Here is a 10,980-nt window from a genome sequence, read left to right on the forward strand (position 1 = left end):
CGCGTTCACTTAACCTTTTTTGCCGAGCATTTAAACAAAGAACCAAAGTCAAAATGATTGTTTTATTTCTTTTTTTTTTTTAATCATTGTAATACGAATTCACTTTAAGCAAGTTTGTTGATGAAGAATGTCAAAAAAATTCACCAACAATCATGAATGGAATGTCTTGATTTGTGTTGACTTCAACAAGGTAATCATCTAAGGATTTTACTTTAAATGAATTGTTTTCGAAAAAGGTAGAAGAGAAAGTCAAGAAAGTTGGATTGAAAATGCTCATCAAATTTTAGGAATATTAATCAACCCGAACATATTCCTTAAAATGATCAAATATACTATAGTATTTGTTGATCATTTAGATTATAATAGAGATCAATATCGTTTTTTTTTTTTATTATGATTATCATTTTGCTTATCTTTAAAGGATAATAATTTACTATTTCCTTAAAAAGAATGATGGCCTCCGAATGTAAAATCCAAGAAAATCCAAGTAAAGTTCTCAAGATTTTCTTTTTAAACTATAGAAGAGGTAAATAAATTATACTCTTAAATCAAGGTTGACAAATTACAACTAAAAAAATGATGGACACGAAAATAGGCACGTTTAAGAATAAACATATTGATGACGTCTTATGAAGGGATGCGAACTTCTAATGACGAACCTCATAAAAAGTAATGTCATTAGTTTGATTATGAAGTACGTAAATTAATCAACATAATCAAAAACAGTATCGTGCGCAATTTTCCGTCTTGTGCTAAGGTGGAAAGTGCATCTTCATGAGTAGCATCTACCACTTTTTTTTATTTTTTTTTTATTTTTTATTTTTTTTTTTTGCGAAAACGCAAAATGAACAAATTTTTTTTTTTTTTTTTTTGCAAAAACGCTAAAAGAACGATAAAAAAACATTTTTTTGATTTTTCGAAATAAAAAATCAAAAAAAGACAATCATAGTAAAAGTTAGACAACGTTGTTAGCAAAAGAGATATTTTTAGCACCTGCTTAACGATTAACCTTGAAGCGGTAGTATCATTTTCTCCGTATGATATTGCTCTGAATGAGTCAAAGTTAACGTTGAACACTGGGCGCGCGCAAGACACAATGTTGCGCGAAGGTGCCGCGCACAACTTCTGAACTTGCGCTAGGAGGGCGCGCGCAATTTTGGCAGTTACGCGTGCCACTTGGTAGGTTCGACAAATTTATTTATTTATTTAATTTTTTTTTATTTTTTATTTGTCAAACCATAATTTTTGCGAATTTTTTTTATTTATTATATCTCTAGGTAACAAGTTGGAATTAGTTAGATTAGACACGAAGAACATATTCATGTAGTCACATAAGCACATAAAAGGGACCATCAAATCATACAATGTCATTCTAAGGTCAAGGTTTGGGTGTCCAAAGGTACCATATCTTAAGGGACGATGCAGGAATCAATCACTCAACGTGTTAACCCACGACATAGCTCTCCCAACACTTTGTTGCGATATGGTGGGGATGATTGTCATTGATTTTGGGATAGAAGCCTAGTGTTGGCAACCCCTAGTTAATGAGCCAATCCCCAATGGTTAAACTGTGTTATGATTATGCATGATGCAATGTTCCTTGTTTGATTTTTATTTTTGTGAAAAAGGAAGATATTATGCGTTCGAGTCTCGCTCTCTAACTAGAGATTATCCAAGTTAGTTTTCGTTACAATCCATATGCAACCTAGTGTTGGAAACCTTGAACCATAACTACGAACTAATCTTGTAACCTATAAATCCCTAGTGGAGTCGCCAGTGTAAGGAGGGTGATCCCATCGTAAGAGGGTCCTTCCTTAGATGCCTATGGCCACATAAAAGCTTAGGACTTTACACTTGTTAGGGTGTATTAGGATTTTAATTCCTGAATATTTGGGAGAGCTTGAATTAGAAATGATTCTCATCACACTTTTTTGTAAGAAACAAGTAGGAGTCGCCAATAAGTTTTAGGAAAACTCATAAACCTCGTTCATGCCTTTCTTCCATGTGGAGTTCATGGAATAATTACACAAATCATAAGTTTACCCATGCCCAAATTGGTCTACATAAACAAAAAATGAGTTCGGGAGCGAGGGTACTAAGATAACGTTCCCTTTAGAGGGGAATCACTATCTTAGCCCTAGAACGTCCTCTACTAGCTCTTCCTTTTTCACAATTTCAATACCAAACAATATATGCAACGTGATACCTTAAGACTTAGTTAGTTGATTTTATTCACAAGCATTAATCATGTAGGAATTACATTGCAAAAGTCGTTATTCTTTGTTTAATTAATATTCGTGAAAAGAACAAAATAAACAATATTCGCCTTGTCTTAAGTGATAAAACAACAATTAATTATCAAATTATATTTTGGTTAACAAAAGAATACTATGTGAATTAATTAATTAAAAGTTTGTTTAAAGTGATCAAACAACACTATTTATTCAATTAAATTTATTTAAACAATAAAGGAAAAGTAATTTATCTAAGTGCTTTGGAAACTAACCGTTCTTCTTTTATGTTAAATCTCCGTTTAATGTGCTTATGGACTTTCTTTCTTCTTCGTACCTCCAAGGAATTCAATGGATTCAATTAGGGTTGGAAAGTATTTAGGAAGAGAGAAGGAAAAGAAGTATGATAGTAAGAGAAGTTGAGAGATTAGGGTTTTGAGAATACTAGGGTTTCAATTCTGAATTTTTCAGTCCCCGTAATGCTGAATGAAGACCCCTTCTTATTGGCATAGGGATCTAGGTTTAGGGTTTTAGAGATGCGCCGTTAAGTGACGTGTGCAACTCTCTGAATCGCGTTGGGTGCCACGCCCATATCAATGAGTCGCGCGCGCAAGGCACGCGCAACTGGTTGAGTTGCGCTGGTTTGTGGTTTGCCTTATACGAAAACACATTTTTAAAACTTCCATACTTTTTTATTTCGGAGTCGGATTAAGGCGTGAGAGATATCATTGGAAATATCTTAATGTCTACTCTCTAATTCCGTTAGAATTAGGTTAGAATATGTTATGGATTAAAAGTTAAGGCCATTGGAGTGAAAGGGTTTCGGTTTTAGAGCCCGGTTTAGTGTTTTGATCATAACTTCTTTGTTTTGGCTCGGAATTGGGCTTATAATATACCTTTGCAATGTTCTTTGAAAGGGATATCCATCTGTATAGGCCTTTTATGGAAATTTGATTGTTGGTTTATCTTTTTGGCTCGGTATTTCAACAATGTAGGTTCCATTTGATCCAATCATTGCATTTGATGCATTTGGGTCTGTTATTAATCAACTTTAAACATGTATGAATACGTTTTAGGCCTAGTTAGTAATCGAAAAAGGCTCTATGATAACTTGGTCTCAAATATGGGTTTCAACTTACTTCATAATTCTTTTCTTAGTCCATAAACACTTCAACTTTGATCTAACATGAAGAACGGATTTTTGTAACATCATCGCACTTCATTTCGGGACAAGAGGCCAAAAGTAGGTGCCTACACACCTAAAGAAGAGCAAGTCCCCATCTCAATAAACTTAGATTTCAACGTTACCAATGATTTTGTAGAATATGAAGCATTCGTGGTAGGCCTCGAAACAACTTTGGCATTTAGAGTAAAGAATCTTTGAATATTTGGAGATTCTTCCTTAATCATCAACATGGTTTCGAAAAGATGGGAAGTAAGGAGTGAAAGCTTAGTTCCTTACCAAACATATCTATAAACTCTTACCGATCAACTCGAAAAGGTATAATACACATATATACCAAGAGAAGAAAATCAATTTGCTGATGCCATGGCAAGACTAGCCTCGATGGTTTGAATTCCTAAGGAAATTGAGCAACTGCCTCTAACATTAGAATAAAGGCATAAACCAGCTGACATCCAAGCTGTAGAAGATGATGAGTTAATTCAAGAAAAAGAAGAGGACGAGGAACCTTGGTACACTGATATCTCAACTTTGTCACCAAAGGAGAATATCCACTTCACGTTGACAAAAGAGCAACATGAGCTCTAAGACTTTTGGCTTTCCAATATGTGCTCATAAATGATGAGCTAGATAAAAGGATACCTAAAGGTAGGACTCTCCTATATGTAGGAAAAAAGGAATCTTGAAGGAAAATGAGGATAATCCACGAAGGAGCATGTGGAACTCATATTAATGAAAATATGTTATTCAAAAAGATAATGCGCCAAGGATATTATTGGACTACCATGAATAGGGATTGCCATCAATTTGTAAAAAGATGCCCTAAATTCCAAATATACGCTAAGTTGCAAGATGTTCTTCTAGCTCTCATCTATACTTATACATCACCATGGCTCTTCGCAACATGGGGAATAGGCATTATAGGAAAAATATGCCCTCTTGGGACAGGAGGCCACGAATATATTCTTGTAGAAACTGATTACTTCACAAAATGAGTTGAAGCAACATCATATGCAAAACTTGCCGCAAAACATGTAGCACTTTTTATCAAAAGGAACATTATATGTCAATATGGATTTCCACATGAAATGATAAGTGACAATGGAACTCACTTTGAAGTAGAATGTGATGAATTGCTTCAAAAATATTGAATTCAACATCATAACTCTTTCGCATATTGACCTCAAGTGAATGGCTCAGTAGAAACAACTATTGAGAATTTTAAAACTATTATCGAAAAAATGATAGAAAACTGCAAGGATTAGACTTACAAACTCCAATTTGCCCTTTGGGGTTATTGCATGTCAATTCGTTCATCCACAGGAAATATGCCATTTTCCTTAGTATATGGAATGGATGTCATACAACCTGTAGAACTGGAAATAACTTCCTTACACACCGCTTTGGAAAGTAAACTCGATGAAGTTGAGTGGACTAGAGCGAGATATAAAGAGCTAATTCGACTCGATGAAAATGACTAAAGACTCTACATCATACTCAATGCTATCAAACTCGCATGGCTAGACACTTTAATAAGAAGGTCAAGACATGATATATCAAAATAGGAGACTTGGAGTTCAAAGCATTAAAGAAAAATCTAACTGATATGGATGTTAATGAGTTCTCGAATATGACGAATCTTGACCAACTAAAGAAGTACTACCCATGATAACTTGAGTAGTTTACTCAAAAGAGCTACGTTTGGCCTGATTCATAAGGTAAGGATACGTAGGCAACCCTTTACGGGGTGCAGCCACTCAAATATTTACAAACCTCGCACTTTTAGCATCAGCACGCCAACACAGAACAAACATCGCGCAGAATTCAAGATCAGCGCGCCACGACAAGGTTTGTCCCACCACGACAAGATCATTGCGGTGCGATAGCCTTGTCGCACCGTGATGGGTTCTAATTTCCAACGCCATGTGCTCTTCGCCAATCTGGGCAAATTTCATTGTATTACGAGAATTTTTTACTTCTGTATTCGAATTATTTTCGAAATTTACTCAAGTTGTTTTCATTGCGTTAATAAAATAAATTTTTTTTTTGTTTGTTTTTTCTATATAAAATGTTAATTTAATTTGAAAAGCTGAAAAATTGCATTGATAATTAATAAAGTAAAATTACATTATTGTTGGAATTAAAAGATAGCTTAAAAATAAAATTAACTTGAAAAAAAATATGTCTAATAAATTGAAAGTAAAGCAATGCTCTAATCGGTCTTCTTTTCTCTAGGCCTCTTCAAATTCTTGTCAACTTCCTCTTCATCATCCATCTATTTCACCAATAGGGAATCCTTATATGATCTACATACAATTTTTGTAGAGATAGTATCTTCCTTTTCCATTACACCAATCTTCTTTTCAACCGATGCTTATTGTTTTTTTTTGTAAAGTCAGCTTTTCTTTTTTCTTTGCCTTTTGCAACACCTTTTTTCTTAGGCATCACAGGAGTCTTGAATTCAACTATTGCACCAAGACGATCTTTAGGAGGAATTTTCTTATCCCCTAGGCGATCATTAACACTAGTTTTGTCTTTAGTCATGTTTCGGACTTTTTTCTTATACTTTTGAGATCAACCAAGTAACCTAATGAGTGTTATTTTCATTTAGCTTCTTTTAGGATGATTTTTTCATTTCTTTTACATCTCTTTTATCTCCTTTTCTTTAGTTTTACTTACATTTCCTCTAGTTTGTGTTTTCCTTAGTTGCTTTCTCATTTTATTACATTTTTTAGTTTATTTTCCCTTTATCTCTTTTACTTGTTCTTTTCTTTTTTTAGAAGAATGGTGATGTTTGAGAAGCTCATTGGCGTTCTATCGGGGCATACAAATCTTAGGATGCAACCAAGTTCTTCCTCTTAAAGCTCAAATGTGTTGGAGTGCAAGAGCAAAGTCTATAAGGCCGCACTTTCATGCTGCGTGGACATAAAAGTTGGTGTTTAAACCATCGTAAAGACCTCTAGTGACTACCTCCCCAACATGTATCAAAAGGAGTGCACGGGAGTATCAACGGCCACACAAGAGGAATATGTCCTGCGCCTAGGCGCGGGCGCGCACGACCTAGGAGAGGGTGAGTCGGCCTTGTGCACGGCCACACAGGTGTGAGGTGCGGCCGTGCACCTTCCCTTCCTCTGTTCCGTACCCATTATTGAGCAACCGCGCAATGAGATGAGAGGCCTCGCCATTAGGGGTTCTTTTTGGACGTTCAACTAATTCTCCCATTGTTAATTTTACTATATATAGATTTCCATCATTTCTAGAGAGAGAGTTTTACATGAGAATTGAATAAGAATTAGATTTTGATTATAATTTTAGAGAAAGAAGCTCTTGATTTTGGAAACTTTGTTCTTATATTTTAAAGAGAGAAACTTGGTAATGTTAATAAATGCTATTTTCGATCTTCTTTCTCTTTGATTTTGATCAAATTTTTGTTATAATTCTTTACTCTTTAATGCAATTCCATGTTTGATTTTTTATTTTGATTTAATTACTTGTTGTTTGTTTGATTTGATTTTTGATAAGTTAGAGCATATTTTGATTACTATGTCGATGATGAAATTTGTTATTAGATTACCTTTGTTTTTCAAATTTGCAATGTGTAGTGAGTAGATTACTTGTTAGGGATAGGGCGAAGTATGTATGAGTGATAATTCATGGTTAATTGGGGGACTTTGATTGATCATCATTGTGATTAAATTGGTTGGTGAAATTTGTGCATGTGTTTGATATCTTGAGGAGTGATCAACCTTAACTATCATGCTAGATTGCATAATATTTTTCAATGACACGAAAAATTGATTTAGAAGCTATTATTATCGATTGATCTCATTTTGCGATTTTCCTTTGAAGTCATTTGTAGAGACATCTAGCTTTACACTAGGAAATAGCTCTTTGAGTGATTTTGATTGCATTTGTTGCTTTTCCATGCATTGTATATGCTTGATCGATTTCTTTCCCAATTAGTGTGATTATCATGAGTAAATGTGGATCCCAACTCCCAAGCATCCTCTATATAATTCTTGTATTCATTCAATTGCGTTGTAAGGTTTGCTACACTAACCCTCAATTAGGATTTGGAATAGCTTTGCTTGATACCTTAGTAAATACCACATTCCTTTGGGCTGGACCCGGACTTACCCCTATACCTTATCGGAGAACATAGTAACAAACGACCTAGGTTTATTTACTTGTCAAAAATGGCGCCGTTGTCAGAAAATGGCTTTGTTATTTACTAATTTTTATTGAGTCTATTCCATTTATTTGAAAATTACAAAAAAAATTCTTTCTTTTAGGCCTTATTTGTAGTCGTGCTACTAATTGTTTCTTTTGAGATTGTATGCATAGAGCACGTGGTCGTTCTCTAGTGCCATTTGATCCGGATATTGAGATGACAATTACAAGGATAAGAGTTTCTAGACGTTCCTTGAGTTCTTTCTCGCCAAGTGAAGAAGAACAAGCAAGCATGGAAGAAAATCCTAAAGTGGCATTGAAGGAGGTAGGAGTTCTAGGAGCTTATAGGTATGTGAGTAGGATTGATCTGGCTACGACACCGGCAACCGACTTTGAGAATAGACCGACCTTGGTTACATTGATATAGAGGCGTCAATATAGTGGTGCAAAGCATGATAGTACCCTCAATCATCTTAAGGAGTTTGAGAAGTATTGCAATACAATCAAGGTGAATTGGATTTTTTTAGAGTTTATTTGCCTTAAGCTTTTCTCTTTCTCTCTCATTGGACGTCCATTGGAGTTGTTGGACAAGGAGGCGAAAACAAACTATTTCAGGACATGGGATGAAGTGACTAAGGAGTTTTTCTCTCGGTTCTATCCTCAAAAGAAAACCACGGAAGTGATAGCTCTTATTCAAACTTCAAGCACAACCCAATGAAAGTCTTTATGAGGCGTAGGAGAACTGTAAGGAATACCCTATCCCTTGGTGTTAAAAACCCTGTCCCTTGGTGTTAAAAACACCTTAAGTGCACTAAGGCATCAACATAGAATTTATTCCTTGTGTACGTAGACAATTACATAGCTCCTTTCTCATGCTTATAGCATCAATAAAAATTAAATGAACCATAATAAAATTCTCTTTTAATATTCCAAACCAAATTAAACATTTAGTTTAATTAAACAAGCTTTCTATCATGCCATATATAAAAGTGTGGTTCATACTCAACATGCTAAACTATTATTTTTCAATCATTGATTGATCACAAATAAATCATGCTTCATAATTCAATCACCAATATCAACCAAGTCACAATATCCATTCATAGTCTAGCATGATACTACTTGTAATCAATTCATCACATCTAGCATGCTACTACATCATCAAAATATGCTAAGTACGCGAACGTACCTTGAATTCGATCTTAATATCGCCACGATTAATAGAAATCACTGATTTCAAAGTCTCCCACAAATTAAAAAAATATAAGAGTATTAAAATCCCCTCTACACAAATTTCCAGCAATATATACACATATTAGACCACTCATAATTTAATTAAAATAAGCTAAAATTTTTATTTAAAACTTAATATTTTAATCCCAATCAACGGGTAATTAAAATACCTTAAAGAAACTTGATTTTTAATATACTACAAAATTTTCCAACATTATATGTCAAAGAAAACAAGCTATAATAAGGCTTTAAAACACTAAAATCAAATGTCCAAACCACCCTAAATCATTATCCTTCAATTATTAATAATATATGAATCTATGGTTTTAAAATTGGGGCTTTTTCATTAGAATTAAAATCTAAATATTAAATTACATACTACTTATAATCAAACATCATAATATCAATCACAAAACCCATATTTAATTATAAAATCAAAGGTTTAAACAAAAATTTAAAAAAGAAAGATTTTTTTTTTCGAATGGAAGGAGGCCGACAGCAGGCCGACCACCACTACTGGCTACTACCGGCTGGTGCTGCTAATGGCCGACGGCCCACCGATGGTGGTCGTTGTGGCCGACGATGGTGAACAAAAACAAGGGGAAGGGAAAAAAGAATGAAAGAAAATGGAGAAAAATAAAGGAGAAGAGAGAGAAAGTTTACCTTGGGTTTTTTCAACTCTGTGCAAAGTTTAATTTGCTCAAGTATTGAAGATTTATACCCCTTTCTTTAGAAAATCCTTCTTACCTAAACTTCCCTTTTTAATCTTTCCTAATCCTTTTCCTAATAAAACTTTACTAAAATAAAATTTTCCTAAATTAAACCCAACTAAAATGAAATAAATAATTAAATAAAATTTTCCTTTTATAAAATATTTCCAAACTTATTTTAAATAAATATTTAAAATTCCATAAATAAAACATTTCGAATTATTTAAATACCCTACAAAATACTTCTTTTAAATAAAATACTTACAAAAATACGGGGTATTGCTTGATGTCTTTGAATTGCCTCAAGATATATTTCCCGAGTTGTCGAACCATGATTGGAGGTCCCAGACTTGCCCCTACTCGAAGGTGGATATTGAAAATGGGGTGAAAGAGATGGGTGCACAAAAATCCCCGGGTCCATATGGTTTTCATGCCCTTTTTTACCAAGCAAATTGGGAGGTTGTCGCAGATAGAGTTTAGAAATGCATCATACCGATTCTCGAAGGTAAAGGAATTCCAGAGCATATGAATGATACATTTATTTCTCTAATTTCGAAGGTGGATAATCTTGAATTGGCTTCCCAGTTTTGTCCAATAAGGTTTTGTAACGTGGCCTATAAGGTGGTGACTAACGTGCTAGTCAATCGACTTAAACCTATTCTAACACATGTAATATCAAAAACTCAAGCAAGTGTTTTTCCAGGGCGTCAAATCATTGATAATATTGTCATAATGCAACAAGTTTGCCATATCATGAAGCAAAAGCAAGGAGGTAGGGGATACATGGCGATCAAGATTTATTTTGATAAAGCCTACGATAGGCTTAGATGCTCGTTTATTCGTGATACCATGATTCAAATGAATTTGCCTAATTTATGGTGGAGGTAATCATGGAATGTATAAAATCCGCTTCTTTAAAAGTTTTATAGAGCGGAGAGTCTTATCAAAGTTTCAAACCAAGTAAAGGCATTCATCAAGGAGACCCCCTTTATTCTTATTTATTTGTCATGTGTATGGAGGGGTTCTATCAAACAATTGAAGAAGAAATCATTCAACGTAGATGGAAACCTATCCGTGCAAGTCGAAATGGCCTCCTGCTTTCGAATCTATTTTTTGCGGATGACATTGTGCTATTTGCGTAAGCAAATGTGGAGCAAGCCAAGGTTATTCATGATTTTTTGTTTCACTTTTGCATAGCCTCATGGAAAAAAGTCAGTTTAGCAAATTCGAGAGTCTATTTCTCGAAAAACACGGATGCTTCTTCATAAGACAACATTAGCTCAGATCTTCTAATGGAAAAAACAAAAGACTTGGGATTATATATGGGCATGCCTAACTTGACTAGTTGTGTTACAATGAAAACTTATAGCCACCTTGTTGAGAAAATTGACAGAAGATTAGTAGAGTGGAAGTTGAAGTAGTTGTCACTTACAGAGAGAATAACTTTGGAAAA

This window comes from Chenopodium album, chromosome 8, assembly GCF_948465745.1.
Source record: "Chenopodium album chromosome 8, dcCheAlbu1.1, whole genome shotgun sequence".
NCBI lineage: Eukaryota > Viridiplantae > Streptophyta > Magnoliopsida > Caryophyllales > Amaranthaceae > Chenopodium > Chenopodium album.